This window comes from Grampus griseus, assembly GCF_964374135.1.
Source record: "Grampus griseus genome assembly, chromosome: 20".
Taxonomy (NCBI): Eukaryota; Metazoa; Chordata; class Mammalia; order Artiodactyla; family Delphinidae; genus Grampus; species Grampus griseus.
Genome location: NC_139014.1, coordinates 1120171 through 1133843, shown reverse-complemented (window position 1 = coordinate 1133843; position 13673 = coordinate 1120171). Strand labels below are relative to the sequence as shown.

General features: G+C 38.0%; 1 protein-coding gene across 3 annotated transcripts in view; it reads right to left on the bottom strand.

Moving 5' to 3' along the window:
• CEP112 (centrosomal protein 112) overlaps window positions 1–13673 on the bottom strand; it is a 418975-nt gene that overhangs the window by 229546 nt on the left and 175756 nt on the right. The gene's annotated exons all lie outside the window — the stretch shown is intronic.

Genomic DNA, 13673 nt, shown 5'->3' with positions numbered 1-13673 from the left:
AAATAATGAAGGATATGTCCATTTATTTTGACAGGTTTTAATAGTTTTAAGTCAGGGAAACTATAATTGGTATACAATTGACTAAACTCTAAAGCTACAATGACACTGTGATGGAAATATAATTTTGAACATCCAAATACTTATTCAACAAGATTTTATTAAGCCCTTGTTATGTGCTGAACAGGAGAAAATATTTGCAAACCATCTCTCTGAAAAGTGACTTGCATCTAAAATATGTAAAGAACTCTTACAACTCAATAATAAACGGGCAATTAAACCTGATTTTATATTGGGCAAAGGAACTGGAAAGACATGTCTCCAAAGAAGATACACAAATGGCCACGAGCATATGAAAAGATGCTCAACATCACAGTCATCAGGCAATTTCGTATTAAAACAGCGACATACCACTGCACACCCACTAGGATGGCTATAATCAAGAATACAGATAATAACAAGTGTTGCTGAAGATGTGGAGAAATGAGAACCCTCGTACGCTGCTGGTGGGAATGTAAAGTGAGGTAGCCACTTTGGAAGACAGTCTGACAGCTCCTCAAAAGATTAAACTTAGAGATGAACCACATGAACCCATATGAATTCCATACGATCCAGGAATTCCGCTCCAAGGTGAGAAATGAAAACATACATCCATACTAAAGAAACCTATACACAAATATTCATAGCAGCATTATTCATAATTGCCAAAAAGAGGAAACAACCCAGATGTCCATCAACTGATGAATAAACAAGATGTGGCCTATTCATACAATGAAACATTATTCAGCCATAAAAAGGGATGAAGTACTAATACACGTTTCAACATGGATGAACCTTGAAATCAAAGTGAAAGAAGGCAGTCAGAAAAGACCATGTACTGTGTTATCCCATTTGTGTTCAATTTTCAGAAGAGTCAAATCCATAGAAACAGAAAGTAGACTAGGGATTGCCTAGGGTGAAAGGGGTTTGGGAGGGTATGGGGTTTCTTGTGGGATGATGGAAACTTTCTAAAATTGTTCGTGATGATGGTTGCACGATTCTGTGAATATATTTTAAAAAACACTGAATTGTACACTTACAACGAGTGAACTGTTGGTATGTGAATTATACCTCAATAAAGCTGTTACTTAAAAAAAAAGTCAAAGTCAAAGAAAGGACCACAGTCTATGATCCAATCCCAGTACCTCTCTCGGCTCAACTCTAGGGCCCCCAACACCACCATACGCCAGCCCACCGGCCTCCTTGCTAGGCCTAAAACGTGTCAGCAAAGCTCTCATCTTGGGGTCTAGAAGCCCCCCACCAACATTTATGTAGCTTGTTTTTCAAAGGCTTCAAGTTCTGCTTAAATGTTACCTTTGTACTGAGGCTTCCCTGACCACCCTATTTTAATTTGCAGCCCTCCCAGCCGCCCTTCCTTGCTTTAATGATTTTTTTTAACCACAGGAGATAACATCTTCAGGTATACTATATAATTTACTTATTCATTAGGGTTGTTTGCAATGTCTGTCTCCCCCAGGGGGATGTAACTCCACGTTGACTCATGCATCCCAACCATTCAGCACACTGTTTGGAGCACATGGGGACTCAATAAATACTAATCAAATGAAAACAAACAAACAAACAAAAACCCCCAAAAGACACAGTGCACCAAACTTGGTTTGAAGTTTGCTGAACAATTTTCAAAAAAAAAAAGACAATTTTCAACATTTAATAGGGCCAAATTCTTTGTAACACATATAAAATGAAGTGTCGAATCTAATGTTTTCTGTCACTTAGAAAATGAGATAGACGATGTGTTATTTTCCTTGCTCTTTTACATGCGACAGGCAAGAGAGGTCCTTGCGTAATGAGAAAGCTATTCAGCTGGGTGGCGTGGAAATGGTGCCTTCCATTCAAAGTGGTGCAAGATTACGCTTGTCTTTCTACCCCAGTTTAATTTTGAAAACTCATTTTTCTGAAGCACCTGTCAGTTCCTGTGACAACCATTCTGTCACCGGCTACTTTGTATCACTTCTTGCTCTGCTTTGCTGATACGCTGAGATTTTTCTTCTTTTCAACTTGCACACAATGTCCTCTTGCAGGCTACCTTTTGGTAGGTGCTAAGATTAGATAAAACATGAGGAAATAAACCATGAAAAGGCTCCCTTCAGTTTTTCGTGTTAGATTTTTGGGGTAAAAACACCATTCAAATACATTTATTCAGACACAGTTAAACTTTAAGGTTTGAGGAGCAGAGCTGTTCAGCGAGAAGCAGCCAGTTTCACTGGATGAGAACAAAAGGCATATTCCTGCCCACGAATCTGCTATGTAACCATTTCTGGTTCTTACACGGAAGGCTGGAGTTCTAGATTATGGCATGATATTTAGTACCTAAGTATCTCTTTGTAAATGCCAAAGACTGCAACCTTGATAATACCAAGTCATCAGCTTCTAAATTCAGTGATCAGAGTTCTAAGATGACCGACCCTGTCGGCCATCAGTCTCGTGCTCAAATCTGTCAAAGGATTTCTAAAGGAAGCACAGCCGAGCCCGCGTTGTTTTCTTCCGTTTCTACCTCAAGACGTGGATTTCAAGGCTCTCTCTCCTTCAGTGCTTTTCACACTAGACCTCCACCCGAGGGCCCCTTGATCTGTCCTCGGCAGGCTCCGCCCCTACACACTCTGATTCCCGTGGCTGTTCTGGGTTCGCCCTCGCTCCCCACACTATCTGAAAACCCCTCTGTATTTTTCCTCATCCAACAACCCATCTTCAAGGTTGACTCAAGCCTCCTCTCCTCTCTGTGGTGTTCTCTGATCCGCCAACTGGCATCAGCATCTCCCTTCTCTCTGTGCTCGAGGACCTAACATCTTCATTTTCCTGGCACACTGTGTTTCTCTAGAGTGTGGGCGTGTTTCAAATGTGTGCGCTTTGTTTGTTCATCTAGATCGTGAGCTCCCAAATAAAAGACACTACAGCTTATAATTCTTTTGTATCTTAATTATTAACTAATTGCCACAGAACGCAGAATAAACATGAATTAAATTCTTAAGGATGAATGGAGGGTAGGCAAAAGCAGAAGAGAAAGAAAACAAGAGAAGGTAAACCAAGGAGGCAAGACCTGGTTTCTTCAGTACTTTTAAGACAGATCTTCAGATGAAATTGATTTTTGGTTCTTACTCTACTTCAGCACAGATTGAATATTCAAAATAAATAATAATTATTAAAATATTTTTAATGTAATGAAGAGCTTTGTGTACTCAACATTCGTAAAAAGTAGGATGTCTTCCTTCAAAAAATTGAATTATCTTCTATAATCAAAATAGAAAACAATTTAAAGCCCATGAAAGACCTTCTATACCTAAACATTAAGAAAAATTCAAAGTAAATAATAGCTGCTGTAAGAAAATGTTATTTTATACTGACCGAAAATGCAAGACCCCACTCCATTCTCCTTCCACAATTTAACCAAAAAAATGTAAAAACAAGTCTTGTAAAATACTTGAAGTCTGCGTAGAAACGCAGCGTTCTCAGTTGCCGTAGATACAAAAGATTCTGCTTGATCACACATCATTCCATATTCCATTTAACTTCAAGGGTAAGGAAAAAAAAAAAAACAACAAACCCAATCCTTCAGTGTGTAACTCTGGCTTCCAAAAAAATCCAAGAGTGGAACTTGAAGATCAAATTAGGAGCAGAAAAGGGCTTGGGGTGTATTTCTGTGAATGTCTAGTGCTTGCAGGTAATAGAGAGAGGTAAACAAGGGCGTTGGCTTTTCCTTAGACGGCGCCTCCAGCATTACTTGAGCTGCATGTGAGAAAACACCTAAGCCTCCAGAGCTTAAGCAACACAGGCCCTTTATGTTTTCCTCGGGTAACAAAACATTCAGAAATAGGCTGCGACATCGGCAGTTCACAGATGTCAGGGTGAAGGGCTCTGTGATTCAACTTCCAGAATGGTTGCAGGATGGCTTCTGCAGCTCTGAACATCTGGGAGAGGAAGAGCAAAGGGTGACGGGACAAGGGCACAGGGTCCATATTCGCTGAGTGGAAACCCTTTTAAGGGGCTTTCCTGCAAGTTCCTGTCAAAAGCAAATTAATTATGCTGTTTGCATCGCATTCACTAGAGCTACATTAAAAGCCAAACTCCACCTGCAAGGTAAGAGACTGCAGTTTTAAAACTGTGTCTAATGTTGCCCTAAATAAAATCAGGGCTGTGCTGTATTACTCAGAAAGCGGGAGTGGGCACTGGGCCAAGATCTGGCGCACTCTGTCAAATGTGGTCACAATGCGTTACTGTTCTTTCTGTAGTAAAGTACTCTTGTGTTATGTTCTGAGTTATTTGACAGTATAATTCGTATGAGACAATTATACAATTCTATAGAGATATACAATTCAAAGTGTATTCTGCTGTATTTAATACATATTTAGCTAAACTATAAGAAATTGTCCTTCAAATATTTTCATATATAGAGAGAGAGAGATAGATAGACAGACATAAATGGCAGAAAGACAGATAAATAATTATTTCTGTGCCTGGCTAAAGACTCAGTAGAAACTAATATCCTTAACAGAGAAAATTAATTAACACATGCGTGGTGCCTATCCTTTTCTTATTGATTAGTAGGAGTTCTTTATCAATTCTGGATATGAATTTTCTTGTTCAATATCTGAACTGCAAATATCTTTTCCCACTCTGAGTTCGCTCTTATATTATCTACTGGTCTCTTTTGATTAACAGAAGTTTTTAATTTTAATGAATTTAAATTTAACAACATTTTGTTTTTTATCGCTTTTTGTTTCCTATTCAGAAAATGTTCACCGAGCTCCTACATTTTCTTCTGAAAATTTTATTGTTTTACCTATCACTTGTGTATCTACAATCCTGGAATTAATTTTGTGATGGGATATAATAAGGGGCAGGATTCTTTTTCCATGTGGCTATCCAGCTGACACGGCGGCATTTACTGAAATGATCCTTCTTTCCCTGCTGTACTGCAATACTTCCTTTCACATGAATCAGATTGATCATATATGTGTGAGTCCACTTTTTGGTCTCTTTCCTGTAAAACACTGGTCATCCTTGTGCCAAAACCACACTGTATTAATTACTATAGCTTAATATTAGTCTCAATATCTGGTGGTATAAGGTTGCCATAGGTGTTCTGAGCCCTCTCTATTTTCATATCCATTTTAGAATCAGCTCGCCAGTTTCCCTCACTCCTCCCCCCAAAAAGCACTGCTACGTTTTGATTTTTAGAATTGTGTTGATTCTATAGATTACTTTGGGGAGAACTGACATTTTTATAACATTGAGTCTTTGAATCCATACACGTGATATATCCCTCAACTTGTTCAGGTCTTCTTTGGTTCCTCTCAGTAATGTTTCCTAGTCTTCAAAACAGGGGCCTTGCATTTCTTTTGTTGCATTTATTCTTAGGTAAGAGAAGCTTTCTGGTACCACGATATCTTTTTCAAAGTTTATTTTCTATCTGTTGGTTGCTAATATATAGAAATAAAATTGCATTGTATATCTGACCTTATATTTAGAAGCCTTGCTAAATTCACTACCAATTACATTTTAACAGGAAACATTTGAGAAATTCATTGTTACACAAAGATGCCACAATTGCAGATCAGCGCATAACCTACTGGGCTACCTTAGACGTGCCTCCTCTGAGTTCGCCGAACGACCTATTAATTCCACTAGTTACGCCGCCAATTACGACCACACAGCTACGCATCAGTCTATCGCACAGACCACAAACGTGGCTTAATAGTCTCTGAATTCCAAGAATCTACAACAATGGCTGATACAGAGCAAGTATTCATAAATTTTTTATAAATGAATGAAAGAAGAAATCAAGTCTGTTAAATCCTTGGCCAATAAGTCAATAAAACAGTTTGAAATATTAAAAAATAATAATGCTGCTGTTTTCACAATTAATAATCCTTCACATCAGCCAATTATAAAAAGAATGACGTATTTCCTGGTCCGATGTTCTCAGTAGATTTTTTTTGGCTTATTTTTCTTCTGCAAAAGAGATTTGATGAATATTATTAGGAAAAGTTTCACTTACTACTCTACTAGGCATTTAAGGATGAGAGTTAAAGATTCTTTTAATTATTTGTTTGATTTTTTGTTTAATTTTGTTTTTCAAAGCCAAGTATTTATACATAGTCCTTGGATGTTGTCATTTGGAATTGATTAAATAGCACAATAGGCTCTATTGAAATATTTAAATATAGTTCTAGAATTTTACCTCTGCTACCTAATCTCATTTAAAGACAAAATTTCAAATGTTAAAATGGTAGACAGATTTCTCCATTATCATCAAAAAGTAACTAAGAGAGGGGACTTCCCTGGTGGTCCAGCGGTAAAGAATCCGCCTTCCAATGCAGGGGACGTGGGTTCAATCCCTGGTAGGGGAACTAAGATCCCACATGCCATGGGGCAACTAAGCCCATGCACCACAACTACTGAGCCCGCACGCCTCAACTAGAGAGCCCGCATGCCGCAAACTACAGAGCCCAAGTGCTCTGGATCCCACACACCACAACTAGAGAAGCCCGGGCACCACAAAGTAAGAGCCCGCATGCCGCAACTAAGACACGACACAGCCAAAAATAATTATTTTAAAAAACTGAGAGAAAATGCTTCTATTTATATTGGATCTTTACCTTAAAACTGGTCTAAAAAAGACTCATTTAACATTACATGAGCCTGGACTTCCCTGGTGGCGCAGTGGTTAAGAATCCGCCTGCCAGTGCAGGGGACACGGGTTCGATCCCTGGCCCGGGAAGATCCCACATGCTGTGGAGCAACTAAGCCCGTGCACCACAACTACTGAGCCTGCGTTCTAGAGCCCGCGAGCCACAGCTACTGAAGCCCACGCGCCTAGAGCCCGTGCTCCACAACAAGAGAAGCCACGACAATGAGAAGCCCGACCACCACAGCGAAGAGTAGCCCCCGCTCACAGCAACTGGAGAAAGGCCGCGTGCGGCAACGAAGACCCAACACAGCCAAAACTAAAATATAAAACAAATAAATAAATTTAAAAAAAAATTACATGAGCCAGCATGACCCTTAAAGGACAAGAGGACGAATGTACAAGTCACAATGAGTGGTCTGTACGATGCGTCTTTCTCTCTCTAAGTCTGTTTGTTATCCATCTACATTTATAGAGGCACAAATATATTCAGAAGGCATTCTTCCTTCCTTGTATCTTGAGAATTTTTTCATTAATTCAACAGCAATAATGAGATGATGAGCTAAACTTATAATCCCTAAGAATGTTAAGAAACTGCTAATCAGTTTCAAATGTACTGGCAACCAGAAGCAACCTCACTAGTCAACAGCAGTGTTTCTGAATTTTGTTTTCAAGGCAAACCACTGGGTTTTCCAAGTATAAAGCTAATATCATGTAGCTGACGGCTGCAAAGAAAAAGGAACAGAATTTAAAGCCAGATATTAGCAGCAAATACCAGTTAATGAGGATGAATTTTCAAGGGGAGAAAAATTAACTAGAAAAGTCAAGTGGTTAGTGGAAGCCCCAGGAGGAAGTAGTTATCTGACATTCATTCAGTCGGTTTTCAAGATGAAAAAGTTTCACTTTATAATTGCTGCCAATACTTCAAAAAACATAGCTGTCTTTTTCAGTCATTTATTTGTTTCACGGAGAATAGGTAAATATAGAACACTATTTCTTTAAAAAATACAACTATATACATATATACAGAAATAATTCTAACAGAGTAATATACTTTCGCAATTAAAATATGTATATTTTACACAACTAATTGCTGACAGCTAACACATATAATGGATTTCACCATTGGAGTAAAAATTAGGTTATTTAAGCAATCCTAAATGAGATAAAAAGTTCTTCAAAGTGAAAGAAACAGTGTGAAGCAATTTTTTTTAAAAGTTTAAGTCTGTTTCATTTTCTCTCATGGGTCTCATTTTTCAAACAGCAATTCACTTTCAAAAACAAACTCAAAGCTTTTATTTTTTAATTCAAATTCCTGTTGTCTTCTATCTGCAGCTGTTTCCAAATGGAAAAAGATGCCCTAAGCTCTGCTGGCTTTTACACAAAAGATTTCAGTGAGAAGAGAAAAGAGCAGTTCAAAACAACAATAAAAAAGGAAAATATGGACTATGGAAAAATCTGAAAACATTATGATTCTCCAAATACTAAATCTGCTGAGTGATTTTCTTTTAGAATTTGAGCTATATCAGATCCGCGGAGCACAGGCTCCGGACACACGGGCTCAGCGGCCATGGCTCACGGGCCCAGCCGCTCCACAGCAAGTGGGATCTTCCCGGACAGGGGCACGAACCCGTGTCCCCTGCATCGGCAGGGGGACTCTCAACCACTGCGCCACCAGGGAAGCCCAGATCCACACTTTTTAATCAACTGACAATCTGGAATAGAAGATATCTAATTTATCATGTTTTGACATATACATTTTATTTAATGTCTGTTCAAATTTGCCATGTGAGAATTACTCAATTTGCAAATGAGCCTGGCTATAAGAATTCCATTATAAATGGGGTTCCTTATTATTATACTCACACCAAAGGTACTTTATTTCAGAAACTCAACTTCACTTGGCAAAACTATTTATGACTGAAACCACAGAAGAACTTTTCTCCAACAGAAAGCAATCAAAACATTTCCTCTTGTCAGTTGCCATCACTATCAGTTTTCACTGAGTCTGAATCTAGCACCACTGGACAGATCAGTGAGGACTGCTGACAGACAGGACACAGGTGTGGGGTATGTTGGGGGTGAAGGGGACCCTACAGGCGTGCACCAAAGAGGGTCCTCCATTGGATCATCTAACCAGTCCACAGTGATGTGACATCTCCATGGTAGGAACACATGGACTCTTTTAAGGTCAAGAAATGGGAGAGTCAAATGGGTGGGCGGAGCTGGTGAAGGAAGACAGACAGACTATGACCCTGCACAGAGCAGAGCAGTCAGACGTGAGGGTGGACCGACTGGAAGGGTGGTTGCAGAATCAACTGCACAGATGCTGTCTCTCATCCCTGGCTTGCCTCATGTTACGGCAGTCTCACTTTGCGGCTGGCTAGGGTTCTTCATTTCATGGTTCCCAAGATCACATTCTCTCCAGGGCTTTCCGTTCTGCCACACAACTCTGAGACTTCAGTTTTTATCTTTTAAAAAAAGATTATCAGTTTTTACATTCTTTCTAACTTTTTCGACGTATAGTTTCTAATTTTTTACCATTAATAAATAACATCACAACAAACATCCTTGAACACGTATCTTGCAAACCTTGGAGTCCTGAAAAATAAAGTCCTAGAAGTAGAACAGGTAAATCATAAGCACAATGTTAAACCAATCCTCCAGAAAGGTTACATATCTTTACTCTTCCTCCTGAAATGTGTGTCACTGCCCGTGTCCACAGGCCTTCATGGATTTCTACCTATGTGTTAGTTGGAAAATAGCTCAGTGCTATTCTAACTTACTTTTAACAAATTTACTAGTGAAAATAAACATTTCTTATTGCCAATTTTTACCCAAAAAATGTATTGAGATTTTTTACAGTAATTACATTGAATTTATACATCAATTTGTGGAGAACTTTCATCTTGACAATACTGAGCTTTACAACCTATTAACACAGAATAGCTCTCTTTACATCGTTTAAAATTTCTCTCGGCAATCTTTTATAGTTTTCAATGCATAAGTCTTCACGTTGTTTCATTAGTTTATTTGTAAATATTTTATACTTTTGGATGCTTTTGTAAATTAAATTGTTTTCTTAATTTCATTTTCAGGTATTTCATTACTAGTATATTGAAGCATGACTGAATTTTGTATGTTGATCTCGTACCCTGCAAACTTGTTTAAATCATTTATTAGTTCTAGTACTTCTTTTATGGATTTTGACCATACAGAATCATGTCATCTAAAGACATTGGTAGTTCTTCCTTTCCAATCTGTATGTCTTTTGGGGTTTTGTTTGTTTGTTTGGGGTTTTGGGGGGGTTTTGTTGGCCCTGTTAGAGGCTGGCTAGAGTCTCCAATACAATGTTAAACAGAAGTCACAAAAGCAGACGTCCTTTCCCTCTTCTTAGGAGGAAGAGCATTAAGTCTTTCAACATTAAGCATATTTGCTCAGGGTTCTCATAGATGTACCTTATTAGGGTGAGTACATTTGCTTCTAGTCCTAACTTGCCAAGAATTTTTTAAAAATCATAAATGATGCTGAACTTTTTCCAACGCTTTTTCTGCCTCTGTTGGGACGATCGTGTGGCTTTGTCTTTTACTCTATTAATATGCTGTACGATATTGATTTTTGAATGTTAAAAGAACCTTGGATTCCTGGGATAAATCCTACTTGGTCCTGGTGAATAATCTTTATAAGTTTCCAGATTCAGTTTACTAAAATACCATTAAGGGTTTTCGTGTCTACAGTGATGACAGATACTCCTCTAGCTCTGCAGCATCTCTGGCTGTGATATTAGAGTCCTACTGGCCTTAGAGAATGAACTGATTAAGTGTACCTTCCTCCTCAATTTTCTAATTAAATATCATCATCTATTATAAGACAATTTGGACTTTCTATTTCTTCTTGGTTTTCTCTATTTTAATGTTTTCTTTTCTTTCTGCGTGTATATAAAATTATCTATTATTTCCTTTCTTCTGCTTCCTTGAGCAGAAGCTTGCTTTTCTTTTTCTGGTTTCTGAAGTGAAGTTTAGGTTACTGATTTGAGAACTTTCCTTTTGGAGTTAGATGTTTAGAGCTACAAACTTTTCTCTAGGTACTGCACTAGCTGCATTCCATAAATTTTAATATACCATATTTTTATTTTAATTCAGTTCAAAATATTTTATTTTCCTTGTAGTATCTCCTTTGATCCATGAGTTATTCATGTGTGTTATTTAATTTCCAAATACATGGGGATTTCCCAGATTTCTTATTATTTCTAATTTATTACCATTGGGGTCAAAGAACACATTTTGTATGATTTTAGTCGTTTTAAAAGTTGTTGAGAATTGTTTAGTGGCCAAACATATGGTCTACCCTGGGGAATGTTCCATGAGTGCCTGGGGTTATTGGGTGGTGATTTAAATCACCACCCAAGTCTAGACTCACTCCTGAGTGGCACAATACAAACAGACCCAACCCTGCAGAGCAAAGGCTTGGAAACTTAACTGAAACTGGAACCCACCCATAGAAAATGAGACAGGCCTTCTGCTCTGAAACAGACTGGGTTGATAATCCACTAGAACAAACAACTTGACATTGTCTAGGGAATGCTAGCATCATTCAGGGAGTGCACAACATTCAGTTACGTACTCTTTTGCTTTTAGCACCTTTCATTCAGCAGGACGTTGAGACACGTCCTTTGTTGAGGGTATCAGTCGTTCGTTCCTATTTATTCCTGAGTAGTATTCCATGGTCTGTACTGCATTTTGATTATCCTTTCAACTTCTGAGGAACTGCGGGTTGCTCAGGTTTTAGGCTTTTGTGAATAAAGCTGCTGGCAACTGTTGTGTACAAGGCTTTGTCTGGATCTGGCTTCGTTTCTCTTGGTTAAACACACAGGAATGGAATGGCTGGCATATGGCGGTGGATGTTTCAGCGGTAAAGAACTCGGCAGTTTTCCCACCAGCAGTGGAGAAGAGCCCGTGGCCCTGCACCGACACTGGGCACTGCCAACGAGTCTGCACAGTTCGAGCCATTCCAGTGAGCACGCAGCGGCACTTCATTTTGGTTTCAATCTGCATTTCCCTGACGAATGATGATATCGAACATCTTTTTATGTGCTTATTAGTCTTCTGTGAGGTGTCCAAATATTTCGCCTATTTTTAGCTGGGTTGTTTGTCTTCTTATTATTGAGTTGTAGGATTGCTTTTATATTTTAGATACAAGTTCTTGGAAATATTTGTGAATCTTTTCTCCCATTCTCTGGCTTGCCTTACTTCCCTTTGTTGTTTTTTAATGGTGTCTTTCAAAGAACAAAAGGTTTTAATTTTGGTGAAGTCCAATGTAGCAGTTTTAATTGAAATTTAATTTCTGGTTTTACTAAGCACTGTGGTAAAAAGTACGTGCTCTCTGTCATGTCAAGTTTCAGATATATATTGAGTGTTTCTTTATGGTCTACTGAGTTTTGTAACTGCTCCATGGGAATAGGAATTTAATATGTCATACTTGAAGCGTAGATAGTAGAAATATAGCTGTTTTATAAACTGCTATTTAGATCTCCTATTTGTTTAGGTTTTGCCCCCCTGAGCAGTCAAATATGGAGAAAAATTTACTAAAGCACCCCATGACTATTTATGTAAATTTTTTCATATATTGCTAACACCCTTTTCATAAGGACTCTTGGCTTTCTCATGCAAAAATATATTCCTTTGTCCAGCTTACTGACTTGCATCGATGTTTATTTATATGATAGTATTACATTCTTTCTTTTATTCTGAATACAAGTGATAAAATATATTTTCCACATATAACTTTTGTGTAACTTTTAGTTGTGTCTTTATTATAAATGGCATATATACAGATTTATGTCAGCTAATCAGTACCTTTTTTTAACCTATTAAAATGTATTACTGCAATTATAGACTCTATCTTATTTTGGACATTCTGTTCTGTTTCCACTCCTGTTCCTTTGGCAATATCTTGAGTTTTGCTTTTATCTGCTCAAGATTTTGCTGGGAATGTAAAATCTTGTTCATTTTATTAGTGCTTATGTTTATGCGTTTAAAGAGTATTTTAACCTACATTTCCCTAATGTTAAGAATCCTTTGAATCTCACCTTTTCATGGCAGAGTGTTAGTTACTGTACTTCCCTCTCTCCCTATCCATCTGCTTCTTGAACTTTACTAACATAACCTAAGGATTTAGATTTAAGTTGTTATCACACTTGTATTTTCTATATTCTGTACCTTCTGCTTCACGAATCGGTAAACGTTAGCATTCTATCTTATAACTAGATTTGTAGAAATTAGTTAAATTTGTCTTCATTTTGTTGCATTCCATTTTTCTCTACTCATCCTTCAGTATGATATTTTCCTCATGTGTGGGATGTCTTCCGCTTCCTCTCTGAATTGATATAATTTTTCCAGAAAAGGAATAATCAGTATACATTATGTGAGCTCTTAGTAAGAAAATGTTTTTCTGTTTATTTTGCAAGTGAAAAACTCCTTGGTTGTGCATGCAGTTGGGTCACTGCCTTTCTCCTTCAGAACTCTGAAGCATTCCTCCATTATTTCTCTAATTTCTTTGCCAGTTGCATCCTACCTAGAAACTTGGTGGATTTTCATTTTATGCTTGAGGTTCAACACTTTTTCCAGAATGTATCCAGGTTTAATTACATTAATTTTACTTAATATATGTGGCCTCTTTCATGTCTTCTTATTAAAGGTACTACTTTTCTGAGTTTTCTTTTTCTGAAGTTTACAGTAAACTGTTTTCGGAAATATGCTTTTATTCTGTGACTGCTGAATACAGACGCCTTTTTCTTGTTCTACAAAATGTTTTCACAAGTCCCGTGTTGTTTGCTTGTTTTTCTCCTTACCCATGAATTCTGGGTAATCTGTTAATATTACATCACCAGCCCCAAAAGGTGCATTCATTGAGCCAGAGGTGCCTGGCATAGTCTCAGCTTTTGTCAGAAGCTGTACTGTCAGCCTGAGCACTGTCAAGAGCCCCTTTTTAG